This window comes from Triturus cristatus, chromosome 12 (genome assembly GCF_964204655.1).
Source record: "Triturus cristatus chromosome 12, aTriCri1.1, whole genome shotgun sequence".
In the NCBI taxonomy this organism is placed as follows: domain Eukaryota; kingdom Metazoa; phylum Chordata; class Amphibia; order Caudata; family Salamandridae; genus Triturus; species Triturus cristatus.
The window spans coordinates 222,393,083-222,406,895 of NC_140595.1; the positions used below are offsets into that span (position 1 = coordinate 222,393,083).

The window sequence follows — 13,813 nt, forward strand, 5'->3', positions numbered from 1 at the left end:
GGAAGACACATTGGGCCTCCACAAGATCCCAATTGCAGCAAACTGGGACACAATCCTAAGAGACTTCCAGGGCAACATAGTACCATCGCCGACATGGAGGCTGCTACAAGCGGACACGCCTGAGAGACACTTGCACATGTGCCTACGCATTCCAGGACATAGGTAGTAAATAGATATATTGGGTGGGTGATCAGGTGTTGCGCCATTCATGTTACTTGGTCACCTGTTTGTTTTCTTTGTCCCACACATTATTACCAGTCTATCAAGTTAGTAGACCATCACGCAGATGCCTGGACAGGCACATCAACGGGTCATTGACGTTACGTAGATCAGAGCTCCGCATGGGGCAACAGATATGAAAGATAGAGTTATGTAGAACCTCAGGAGGTACTGGTAAATGCAATTTACATGCAGCTGTTACAGGTAATATATGATTACGTATATTGTGTCATATGCTTAAACAGGGAAAATGTAATAACATGGAATGACAAATGTGAATGTCTACTTTTCTTAATGAAACTTCTAATGAAACAGATTCAAACAAAATAAATTAATGTATACGTTTCTATTTGACCATTACAATGGGAATATGTATAAAGATATTGTTTTTTTAGTACACTTTAGTAGCCCTGAGGAAGTCTTTGATAAAGATGAAACACGTGTTGGCTCTGCTTGGATTAAACAACAGATTGTTACGACTGTGCTTGGACTGTACAACATATTTCTAACATCTGTATTTCCTTCATGCAGAATGCATTGCACATTGTCATGATTGCATTTGCATTTCCAAACTTGATATTTTCTTTCTATTTATATACTTATGTAATAACCTTTTTATGCCAAAACAATCAGTGCTTCGAATACAATTTTTGATTACAGAAAATGTGATGGGTGGAATGTTTGAATTCACCCCACCAACTGGCAATTTATTTACTAGGGTCAACATCCCAGCCCATCACTTTCCTGCTCACCATGTAACCACAGATAGGAACCAGACATATGCAAAGTGGCCTTCATCACTTTTCAGTAGGAACAGTCTAGCCTGAACTGCAAGACCCAATTCTTGCTGAACAGCACCACAAGCAACCCCAGAATGGTACCAGACAAGTAAGGAGGTACAGCTAGATCCCTGTAGCATAGTGAGCATGTGACCCACCTCGGGGCATACCTGTTGTACTTGGGGCATTGCGGTGAGGAAAAGAACATTTGATGGGTGGAATACTTGAATTCATCTGTCACTGACAATTACTCAAGCTGCAAACAAGTCCATAGTCTTAGCCAATCGCCACCCTAGACAGAAACCAGCAAAATGCTAATTAGCCTTGATCCTTCATCAAGAGGAACAGTAAAGCCCGAAATACCGGTCAAGGTCCCCTTTGTACAGAACCACAGGCAACCTCAGACTGTTTTAAGCCTAGCTTGACCTCATCAGTGAGGTTTAGCTGGAGTCTAGTGGCATAGTAAGCTTGAAGCCCACATTTGGGCGCACCTGTTGCGCTTAGGGCATCTCACTGAAGAAAAGAACATTTGATGAGTGAAATAAATGAATTCATCTCAGCCACTTATAATTAATGACTCAGGGTCACATCCTAGTCCGTCACTTTTTTACTCACCATGCAACCTCAGCCACAAAGCAGACATTTACAAATCAGTCCTCACCCTGCACCAAAAGGAACAGTATAGCGCGAATTGCCAGGTCATGTCCTTGCTGAATGGAAAAACAAGCAACACCAGACTGGTTTTGCCCTAGTTAGGCCTTGCTGGTGAGGCACAGCTTGAGCATGGGACCCAGGTCTGGGCATTCCCATCACACTCAGAACATTTACTGCAATAAAAAAAAGCAAAAAGGTGATGGATGGCTGAATCAGCCTTGTCACAAAGAAGATAAATCATCCAAGGATACTCCTTGGAGCTTAGGTTTTTGGCTATTTTCAGATTCCTAACTGTACCCATGCATGCAGCCCACGTACACTAGTATTGTAGGACTGTACTGTGTGTAGAAAAAAATAATTACAATTATAGTGTCAAAACCACTTTAATCGATTAATTAAAATCATAAAAGTACATCACAATAGTTCATACACATAATTAAATACATTATAAAATACAGTATAATAAACAATCCCTATAGAGATCATCCGGAATAATGAATAAAACATTGAGATCATGGACCAGGCTGGGCATCAAGTTTTTTCCTTGTCCGTACTGCAGCAATCAAAAAACTAGCAGTATTAAAAATAATCCATGGGCAATCAAGTAGTTGCAAGAACATCAGAGCGGGTTTAACCTGATAAAAACCTTTCCCATAAAACAGTGGTAAAATGTACTTCTTTCTACTTTCTACATAGTAATTGCAAAATAGAATAAAGTGTGCAGTGTCTTGAATTGAACTATCATCGCATTTACAAAGAGCAGCATCCTCAGGTTTACTCCAACCCTGAAAACTCCCTAAATTAAAATGTATCAGATTAAAACGAAATCTAGTCAACAACCACTGGTGATAATGATTTGTAACCAACTTGAGATAAGGCTTAATCTGGGGAGAAGTTAATAATAAAAAATGGGCCCTTACCGACACTTTGTTTAGTTCCACTCCCTCCCGCTCTTGAGACCTTAGGTTCAGGAACTGAACCTTAACCCAAGCAATATCGCCCTTGGTGATCACAATTATAGTGCAGGGCAGGATCAGCTCCGCCTTCTGGTGGCAGAATACACTGTTAGTAGAAAATTAAAAAAATTACATAGCGCTGCTACTGCAGTTTTCTAGTGTTATAAGTGAAGTGTTTTACCACAAAATTGAATTGCTAATATTAACCCGCACTTATATCCAGTCTACAGTGTTGACTACCAATATATTGTCACTGTATGTAGATTTGGAGCTCAGAAATTAGAACTATGCTTCCCCACGTGTGCTTACCCTGGAAATATGCTGGTAGTAAATATTGAGGAATCAATATATGTGCAGGTCAATATTGGTTATTTCAATATTGTGTGTGACATAAATCAATACATTTTAAGAGTTAGCATTACTCCATTTAATGGGAGTCCGAGCTTGATCTGGTGTGATTCACACTACTGACCTATGGTTCAAAAGCATGTAACTCACGTAGTCATGAAGACATAACTAGGGTGACGTGTTGATAATGAGGCCTTCATCTTTGTGAAGAATGACAACAAGATAGGCAGTCTCATCGGTGAAAACACACAAACCTGCTGATGGAGCCCAGCTCAGACTTTTCAGGACGGTAAACCTTTCCTGCAAAAGAAGATCCTAGAGCAGATGTACAATCTATAGTACTCTCCAAACTGGAATACTGAAAGCCATTTTCTCAAAGATGCTCAAATACACCTAGCTCCCTTCAAAGACTGCCTACGTGCTACGTACGGCCTACTTTATCTCAAGAACAAAAGTCCGCATTGCACCTGTGTTCATTTCCTTACAGTGTCTTCCTATTAAGGGCCGAACCACCGACAAAAGGATGTGCTTAGTGCACACAATTACTCATCTAAAAGCCACACTACTTTGCACAGAAACCATATATCATCAGCGGATCGTACTGCTTCTGCATTATGGATAATCTACTTCTTGAACCATTCTGTCTAACAAGAAGCACAACCAAACTCTGGAACTCAGTTCCTCCCTCTATCCGCACCATTACCTATGTTCAACAGTGTAGTGAAGCTCCTCCTTTTGTGTTACTTTTCAAATGTAACTACCCAAACCAGCAGGTCTTAACCTTTTGAATTCTGTGGAATCCCATTGAACGGGCACTGAAAACACAGTATCGTAGCCTGAGCAATTTTTACGAACAAATACACAAATTACGAAAAACAAAAAATCGAAATTTATTGGGAAGGTTGAAGATTTTCAAAATTTGTTTTTATTTCCAAAAGCAAAAGCAATATACACGTTTTTAGTCTAATGGCGTCAAAGATATAGGCAAGTCAAAAAATGCTTCTCCTAGGGAAACATGGTCTTAACTATATCTACCTACTGGGGGGGGGAGGGGGAGAGGGGAGGGGGGGAGAGTGTTTGGTGTGTGTCTCTCTCTCTCTCTATATGACAGTATGATATTATGACTAGTATGACTGGGATTCTGCTTCCTCACTAAATTGACCAGGGTAAGTACTTTTGTACCTCCACAACTGGCTACTGGTCTACCCTTGAACGTCCCTAGTATATGGTACAAAGGTACCCAGGGCAAAGGGACACCAGGAGTCTCCCATGGGTTGCAGCATGTATTGTGCCAACCATGAGAGACCCTTCAAACTGTGACTACAGGCTCGCCATTTCAGCCTGTATGAGCTCTCACAACAGATATAGTTTCCTTATATCTGAGATCACTACACTTAAAACCTATAAGTCACCCCTATGGCAGGCCTTACAGTCCTGAAGGCAGGGTGCTTGGTTGCAAGTGTGAGGGTGTCCCTGCAGGACACCCATGAGTTCAGCCATTTTTTATACATATAGTGGGCATCAGCCATTACAAGATGTCTAACTATAGAGTGGCTGCACCGATCTCGGTCATGTTTGGTATCACACATGTTGGAATCATAACCTAACACTGATTCTCGTATTGGAAATATGATCCCATTCAGGGTTTGACAGCACACTACTGCTGATGCCGTCCACAGACATGATTCTGCCTTCCTGCTGCTGAGCCAAGCTCCAGCAGGGGAAGGTGACCATCTCCCAGACAGGACTTACTGTATTGGGCTGGGGTGGGGGCACTTGCCAGCACCACCTGACTGCTTTGAGGCACATTTGGTGCCCTCCTTGCATACTCCAGTTTGAACCAGTTCAAGGGAGCCCTTAGCTCCCGCTCTGGCACGAAACTGGACAAAGGATATGGGAGTATCCTCCCCTCTGTCCAGACACTCCTCTGGGAAGGACCCCCTGAGCCATCCTAACCCCCTTCCTAAGGAATTTAAGGGCTTAACTGTGGGTGGGTCCCCAGATTTGTCGTGGGAGAAGATTTAAGACTGAAACCACATCATTCGTTGACCGTCTGGACACTTGGACTTCGCCTGGAATCAAGACTGCATAAAAGAAGACTCCTGCTGCTCCTGGTCTTGCTGTTCTTCAAGTCTTCTTCGTCATCTGTGTCTGTGCTTCTTCGAGGATCTTTAACAGCCCTGTGGGCATCGAGGACACCCGTAGTACTCTCCCTTGGAGTGAAGGAGTCACTCCCCTACATCTGCAGGCGCCGCACGAAGCTGACCGGTCTGCTGCTTCTGATGTCCCAAGGACCTTGAAAGGCTCAGCAACACCGGTGGTGGTACTGCAACTCACTCAAGGCCTGACCTGTCCTCTCTGCAATTTTGAGATCAGCATCCCTTGTTGGAACCGCTGGGACCAAATCCCTGTGCACTGCGTCAACTTGCTGTTGCCAAGGCTTGTTGTCTCTGCACCCCAGAGATCTTCGGACTACAAGAAGATACACCATCCAGCATCTCTTCCCGTCAAGTACAGCATCCTCACCACATTCTCTGCACCATAGGACTTCCTTCTTGGTGAGCTGCTTGATGTCCTTTTGCAACTCCTGTGCCTTTGGCCTGTGGGTCCTCCTGAGGGTCTTCTTCTGCTTCAGTGGGCTCCCCTGCTTACCTGGGGGCTGCTCTGACTCTCCTGCTTGTGGCGAGTCCCTTGGATCTTGCTGGTCTCAACACTTCTTCTTCGCTTTCCACACCTGTTGCAGCTGCCAAGGCTTGTTGGTGCTCTGCCGGACATCTACCACTCCTGGTTCTCAACTTCCAGCGTTGAACAGCTTGTGCACAGCTCCTGGTTTTCCTCAGCATCACCTGGTCCTCACAGCTGCAGTGACATGGTCACCGTCAACTCTTCGGAACCATCCGACATCAGTGGTCATTGCTCTTCCGTGCCTCCTGGTCCCCTCCGAGTGGCATAGACTCTGTCCCCTCTGCTTGCAGGTTCTTCACTTCAAGAATCCACCTTTGGTTTCCACCGGTCTCTTGCACAGTCTTCTCCAGCTGAATCTTTTCTGAAGTCCTCCGATGTGATCTACAGCAGTTTACGACATCACTTCGCACCTATGCACCCGGCTTCCCTGGTGTAGGTATCCTGGTTCCGGGGGGGTATCCATAGGTGGAGTGACTCTCCAACCTTCTGTCTTCCAAGGGGTTTCTTCAGGGTCCGGCGGGAAAAGTCCTCCTTCAAAACTGCAACCGCGACTTCCCCATTGACTTCTATTGGACACGCAGCTGTGTTTCCAGTCGGCAAACAGCCTCCGTGGAATTTCTTGGTACTTACCTTGGGTGGTTCCTTGTGTCCCCAGCTCCTCAGTCTCCTGCTCCATGTTCCGACTTCGGTCGCAGTTCACATTCCACTTTTTTAGTATATGGTTTGGTCTCACCCTGATGACCACTGTATTTTCTGCTACTTACCTTATTGCAACTGAAGTATTATTGTGTATAAATCTCCAGGTAGGAGATATACCAATGTGTTAGTGAGTATTGTGTAATAAACAGACAGTTTTATATATACACTGTGTGGTTCTTTCTCATGTACCTTGCACTAAATGATTAATCTGGTAAAACAAGCAGCTCAACACACCTTCAAGATAAACCTGATGGTTGCTCTCTAGAGCTACCACTTTGAGAGCTTTCAGAAGGTTGGCAAAGGCCACTAACACCACCATAAGGCACCACTATGCACTGCTGGAACTTGGAGTAGGTGCCACTGTAAGAGAAAAGTAGAAGCCCAAAAATCCAAAGGGCTGCTTGCTGACACGGCAGGACTAGATGAAGGCAATACGTGCTTCCTGGGGGTCGCTCGGCAACTTTCCTCTCAACCTGCACTGTTAATTTACAGTAGCTTGCCTAGCGCACACTGCAAACTGAACAACTCCCAGCTAGGTACAGAGCTCCTGGGGGACAGATCTCCACCAGGGCTCTTATAATAATTACTGGATTTGCACATTGCGCTTAAAATAAAGAGTATAAAGTTTTTAACAACCAGGGGCCGTTTTACACAAATTGCACTTTGGTATTACAGAAGGGGCTGCAGACTCTTGTGCGGCCCTTTCAGTAATACTGAAAGCACTGGCGCACAGGCGAGCTTTCTCAAGAGGCTGTTCCCTCATTTGTGAATGAGGGAATCCCTTTGCCTCTGCGCCCGCGCTATATTATAGATGCAGGCGCAGAGTCAAAGAAGCTGTCAGAGAGCGCACTGACAGTGCGCCACCTAAAAGGTGGTGCACTGTCAGTGCGCCCCATGATAGCAGCCCTCTGGACCTCCCAGACATCCCCTTGCAGGCGGGTGCACTCACTCAGTGCACCTGCCTGCAAGGGGCTCTCTAATCCCCTTGTAAAGTACAGGCGTGTTGCCACCTGCACAGCGAAACACAGAGCGGCTGTTTCAAAGCCTGTCCGTTTTTCACTTGAATATGCTGCCCTCGGGGCAGCGCAAGCTCGCGGCTGCCCTGGGGGCAGCGCATTCTATGTAATACAGCACACTCTCCTTGTTTGCCCCCGCCACACTTGTTTTAAGGTGCCCCAGGTGCAAACAGGGAAAGTGCAACCTATACATAATAGAGGCCCTATTATAGATAGGGTGCACTTGTCCTGTTTGCACCACAGCGCACCTTTAAGCAGGTGTACAGGGTGAAAACAGCAAAAGTGTGCCTTATCATGTAGAACGCGCTGCCATCAAGGCAGCCGCAAACTCGCTCTGCCCCCAGGGTTGAGCATTTAAAAGAAATACGGAGCAGCTGTTTAAAAGCTGCTTTGTATTTCTCTGTGCTGGCAGTAACCCGCCTGCACTTTAAAGAGAATTTGAGATCCCCTCGCAGGTGGGAGCAGTGAGTGACTGAATACAGAGGAGGGCGAGCTAACAAAATAAGAGGGAGAGCCAAGCGTCTAGCTGGGCTCTTAAAACCTATGCATGAGCTGAGCCGTAAAAATGTTTGGCGCATAAACCGTGCAACAAATATCATGACAAAATATGATAAAGACTCTAATCTGGGCTGAATCTCTGTATGACAAAATTGATGGCCTTCACAACCAGCTGTTTTTAAAGCTTAAATTGTCGGATTTTTAAATGTTTTACTCAAATAATCTATTACTCAACGAAATGTAAAACCTTTTAAGCTGTTTCTTAATATTTACTTTTATGGTTATTTTTTATTTGGTAACCAAATAAAGGATTATTTGATTTGATTTGATAAAGACTCTTCAAAATTCTAAAAAGTGTATTTCTTTAAAATGCAGGAGCATTTCAACTTGGTTCAACATATTACAGCACTGCAATGGACATTTAATGAAAATTACAGTTTTTAAACATGAAATTAAAAATATTCATGTCCCACCTGTAGTGACAACAATGACATTAATGAATTAAAAAGCAACCTAGATGTCATGGGCGCCAAGTGAGTGGCCTAGATGCTTACATGGAGCAATATTATAGACTATTTAAAACGGGTACAAGAGTGGTGCTTGCTTAGCAATCACCCTGAACTCACATATGTCATAGTGCCCTCGAAATCCCAGTGAAATAAAATATTTGACTGGGTTCACATATTTTGGTCAAACTGGGAAGTCAGGAAAAAATCTGCGTCTTCTGGTTTCGAGTTGTGTCCTCCAGCCCTAGATGGGTATCTCTTTCTCCTGTTTTACATCAAAGATTAATGTTTTTTTTTTAATTTGGAGCATAGAGTGTGGTTTGCAGGCATTAGCCACATGAAAGCTCGACTCGTTTTGAGATCGGGGTTCCAAGAGGGCATCAAGCCGAGCTGGAGTCAGGCATCTGGCTTGCGCTTTCTATGGCTCGCCTGCCTCCATTTGATCACATGACTTGCAAGTTAGAAAATGAACCCTGGAGTAGGCACATCCAGTCACTGAGCTCTTCCATAGAAAAAGAGGGGTAGACAGGGATGTATCCTATCGTTTTTATTTAATTTGTATGCCAACAGACTGAAGCAGGCCTTGATTGACAAGAAAGCAGATTTTCCACATATGGGGTGGTGTTTAGCGGTGCTTCTACATGCGGATGATGCCCTTTTCATGGCCGAAACTGCCAGGGGATTGCAGTCCCTGCTGAATTCCTTTGTTTAACTTCATAGAGGATTGGGATTTATCAGTTAACGTAAACAAAACCTTTGTGATGGTGGTTGGACCCAGGTACTACTAAGTCAAGCAGGTTCAATACGGGGACCAGTGTTCTCCCAAAGACAAGAGTTTTTCTTACTGGCGTTTGTTGTTTGACTCTTGGGTGCGTTGGTGCCCCCTTGTGTCCAGGAAGGAGGATTTCACATACTCCAAAGCTACTGTTTTGCTACAGATCTATAGCGCCAAATGCATCTCTAAGGGATTTGGGATATGGGAGTGAGGTCTGGTGTTATGTCAATCAGGCTCGACTGGCGACAGTTGAACATGCCTTCCTGAGACGTCTCTTGTATGTTCCGCACAGTGCCCCTATATTCTCTGTGCATGAAGAACCGGCCATTGGTTACATAACTGATGCTACAGGATTTGGCCCCCTCTCTCTCTCTCTCTCTCTCTCTCTCTGATTAGATATTTGGACAAGACCGAGATCAAAGTAAACACAAAGGGGCAGATTTATGTTCCCTGGCGCATCCCTGCAAATCAGCATGGATGCGCCAGGGAAGATGCGTCACGCAAGTTTGCCCTGGCGCCACCGCAGATGCGCCGCATTTACAATGCGGTGCATCGTGGCGCAAGGACAAGCAGATGCGTGACGTATCTGCCGGCGTAAGGTTGGCGCAGTGCTGAAGTCGTGTCGCAAGCGCGACGCAACTCCAGCACTGTTCCAACCTACCCTATCCCTAACATGGTGCGTCAAGCCTTACGCCTGCTTCAAGCAGGCGCAGGGTTTTGACGCATCAGCGTTGGGAAAGTGACTCAGTGAAATCTTATAGATTTCACTGAGTCACTTTTCAGGGGCGTTCCTGCGACGGAATGCCCCCCCCCCCCCCCCCGTGTCGCAACGCCCACATGAAACCTGACGCAGGTTTCACGTGGCGCAGGGTTTACGCCACCGCTGCGTCACAAAAGTGATGCAACGGCGGCGTAAACGTGGCGCAAGTCCTACATAAATCTGCCCCACAGACTTTAAAGAATGGTATGTTGCTTGATCTGTCACATCATAGTCCCTGGATCAAGTGCATTAAGGACACAGAAACCCTATGTGCATGCCCATTTCATGCTGAAATTCATCCCAACCATTGAGCCATACCTTTTAATTGTAAAAAGCGTGTATGGTTGCATTTTGCTTATGAGGTTTAGACTGGATTTATTGCAGAGTGGGAATAGGGGCTACTGACCTGCGTCCTGCGACTGCGACAGTATGTCTCCACAGGACACCCTGACTTCACATGTACATTTTATGAGGTTCCAAGAAAGACATATTATCCAGCTGCTAAAAAGAGTGCCTTTTTCCCCCCAAGTATGACCTGCCCTTCTGTACCTACAAATGCTTTCAGAAGAAACTATTTCTAATGTGGTCTGCTTTCTAAAAGCGGCTATTAGATTGAGGAAAACCTGTGACTAACCATACAATTTGCCCAGCAACGTCCTCTTCTCTTATAGTACAGGCAGATTAATTATTTATTTAATTTTCCCTCGTGGTCGTCTTTCGAAACCCCCCCCCCTCTCCCCCAACCCTACCACCCTTATCTGCACGGGCCGCAGCTGAATCTGGGCATGGGTTTATTTATATTTCTTATACATTTTTAATAATTTTTTATGAAATTCATGCCTGATGTTTTTTTACCACTTACGTATTTTCTAATGTATTTTATACTGCATATATTTTGTACATTTTTTTAATTGGTTTCCGTAGCTACCTTGCTTTTATGTAACCTGCTTTTATGGTTTCCTTTAAAAATCGAGTTAATGACTCACTGAGTTCTCACGGTGGGATATAAAACAGTGACCTGGAGGTGACACATACAGCTGCACAGACACATTAACATATGGAGCGACTCCATTGGAATGACCACCTGTGTCCTCCAGGTTGCATTTAGGTTTCTGCCAGTGGTACATTAACCCACTGAGCTGTCTTACTGGGAATTAAACGTGTGACCTGCAGATTACCAACATACCTCTTTAAAGGCACGTTTATCTACTGACCTAGTTTATTGGGATTGAAACGTGACCTGCGTGTCCAATACAGATGTCTGCAACCGGTGCACTAACCCACCCCACAACCGTGTGCCGTTTTCGTACTGAACAGCGGTCAGGTGGTTCTCTGTCGAGCTCTCGGCTTGTCGGTGCCTATCCTTGCTACAGCAAGGCATCTGACATGTCCGTTATGTCCAGCCTAACCTTTCCGGCCAGTGCGGCACTATATTAGAGGCAGAAAAAAATACAAAACCCCCTTGAGCAGATACAACAGATGATGCGCTCCCTAGCTAGCATGACGCGAACGCTACAGACTCCCTTCGCCCTGGTGCCTTCTCCCACACCCCGTGCCTGGAAGCCGAGCGCCTCGGGTGCCTCCTTCGGTGGGAGTCTGGACCTGGAGTTCTCAAAGGCAAACCTAGTTTCGTTTTTGACCAGACTCAGGCGCTCCGCGGTCTCGCGCTTTAGAATTAGTTACTTTTTATGTTTGAAATGCTGCTGCTTCCCCCCAGCTATATTCACTATAGTCTAACCAATGATGTGGGCGGTTACCTGTGAAATCCAAATTTACCTTGCTTTGGACCAGGGTGCTTGCTGCCTGCTCTTTCCGGTCCCTCTGTGAAGTATTCCCAGAACTTGTCTCAACCCCGCCTCGCCCCCTCCCCCTTCCTGCTCTAGTCTTATGTCAATACATTGAGTAATATGAGCTTGGTTCCTACTTTCGTTTGCATCTGTCTTCCAAGACTGCCCTCCGCGCGCACAGAGGGAGGGGTTTGGATTTTGCACGAACGCAATTTTCACCCTTTCAATGCTGGATGGTGTAAACTCTGGGGCAGATTTACAAGGCCCTTGCGTCACTTTTAATATGGGAAAAGTGACGTAAAAGTGGCGCAAGGGGCTTGTAAATCTGCCCCTTTGTCTCTAGGTCTTTGTGGACGAAAACTGCGGGTTGGGGGGAGTATGGGTGTTTCTTTAAAAGGTGCGTGTAAATATTGCAATATGGGCGTGACTTAAACACGTAAATCAAATTTCTGTGACTCCCATAGTGTGTCACGTGGCTGGTATTTGGGCTCCTTCTTTCCATTATAGCTTCCACATATATAAGACAACGCCTTGCATACATGGTATACATCCTAAAACACCCAGGTATATTGTTATGTTATGTTATGTTAAATAATTTATAAAGCGCACGGTTACCCTAGGGTAATATTGGCTTTGTCCATGATTATTAGCTGTTTAAGATAAATGAGCAACAACATTGGTTTTGTTGTAAATAATTAATATTGAATTTGTATCACTTCTTAAATTGTGAGATGGTGATTTGAACATCCCTGAGGTCTGTGTAAGGGGTAGTGTCACCCGGAGTGTCTCATTCACTACTGTTAAGTTCACTCAGTGCTTCACATGTATGCCCTCTTTCTCTCCTCAGTTTCAGAAATCTGCATATCTTACACCTCATCATTTTCCTCTTGAGCACCCCCTTTTCACTCTCTTCTGAACGCACCTTCTTGCATCTCCTTCACTTAACCACACCCGAAACACACAGCGCACCCAGTCACTTAAACATATTGCATTTTCTTTTCCTTTTGCCTTGTCCTTATTTTGACCAGTGGCGGCTCCTCCACTAAGGCGGAGGAGCGTTGCCCTACTGCGCAAAAAAGAAAAAAAAAATGATAATAATGTATCGTTATTGTCATTTTATTTTTCCTATTGAGTCAGTGGCCTGTGTGTAGTGTGGGGCAGGGCAGGGCTGTGCAGCGCAGGGTGAGGAGAGGTTTGCACTCCCAAAGTGCACATGAACCGTTTGGCTGGCCCTCTTGGGCCGACCAAACAGTTCAAGCGCACTCTGCATTTTCCTACCAGGCTGCATTACACATCCTGGTCAGGAACATGCACAGCAGTGGCGGCTCCTCGAGGGAGTGCTGCGGGGTGGTGAGACGGGGGATGGGCAGGGTGGGGGGTAGTAAACTCCAGAATTGGTTCGAACGGAGTTGTGTAAAGAAATAAATAAAAAAAAAAAATTACATTGCACGCGCTGCAACGCCAAATCGGCGATGCAGCGCGCAATGTAATTAATTTTATTTATTTATTTATTTACTCAACTCCGTTCGGCCCAATTTCCGAGTTTACTACCCCCCACACTGCCCCGCCTTACCACCCCGCAGCACTCCCTCAAGAAGCCACCACTGTTGCACAGGCTCACTGTTCGAGTCTGAGCGCCGATCCACGGTGCTCAGACAAATCACAACGCTGCATTGCAGCATTGTGGTTGGCTCAGGGGAGCCTGTGTACCAGGTGCTTCCTGCCACACTGCAGAGGAAGAAGGAAGAGGATGCAGGGGAGGCGGCGACCGGCCGTTATAAGGTAAGTTTTCTTAATTGTTAATGAATCCCCCACCCCACCTCACACCCCCCGTCCAGTAGCAGCTGCTACTGATTTTGACAATCTTGTACCTCCTTCGGACCCATTTGCACAAAATCACAATTTTAACTGTAGTATGTGACCATTGCTGTGTGCGCTCTGCATTGGATGGCCCTGGGAGTTCACCCACCCCTACAGACCACGCTCGGAACCTCGGCATCATCCTTGACTCCTCCCTCTCCATGACCCGCCAGATCAACTCCGTCGCCTCCACCAGTTTCAACTGCCTTCGCATCCTCCACAAGACATTCAAATGGATACCCCTGAATACAGAAAGACACCCACGCAGACA

At 45.5% G+C, this 13,813-nt stretch overlaps 1 protein-coding gene across 5 annotated transcripts in view; it reads right to left on the bottom strand.

The window, feature by feature from the left end:
* The window catches only part of MLKL (mixed lineage kinase domain like pseudokinase), a 642,399-nt gene that overhangs the window by 422,729 nt on the left and 205,857 nt on the right, over positions 1–13,813 (bottom strand). Inside the window, exon 1 of one of the 5 annotated variants that reach the window (XM_085639672.1) lies at positions 11,653–11,751. The exons of 2 other annotated variants lie outside the window; for them this stretch is intronic. The gene's annotated coding sequence lies outside the window, so the exon portion shown is untranslated. Of the gene's footprint in view, positions 1–2,572; positions 2,715–11,652; positions 11,752–13,813 lie in introns of those variants that run through there. 2 more of the 5 variants (XM_085639669.1, XM_085639673.1) reach the window with 2 other exon arrangements.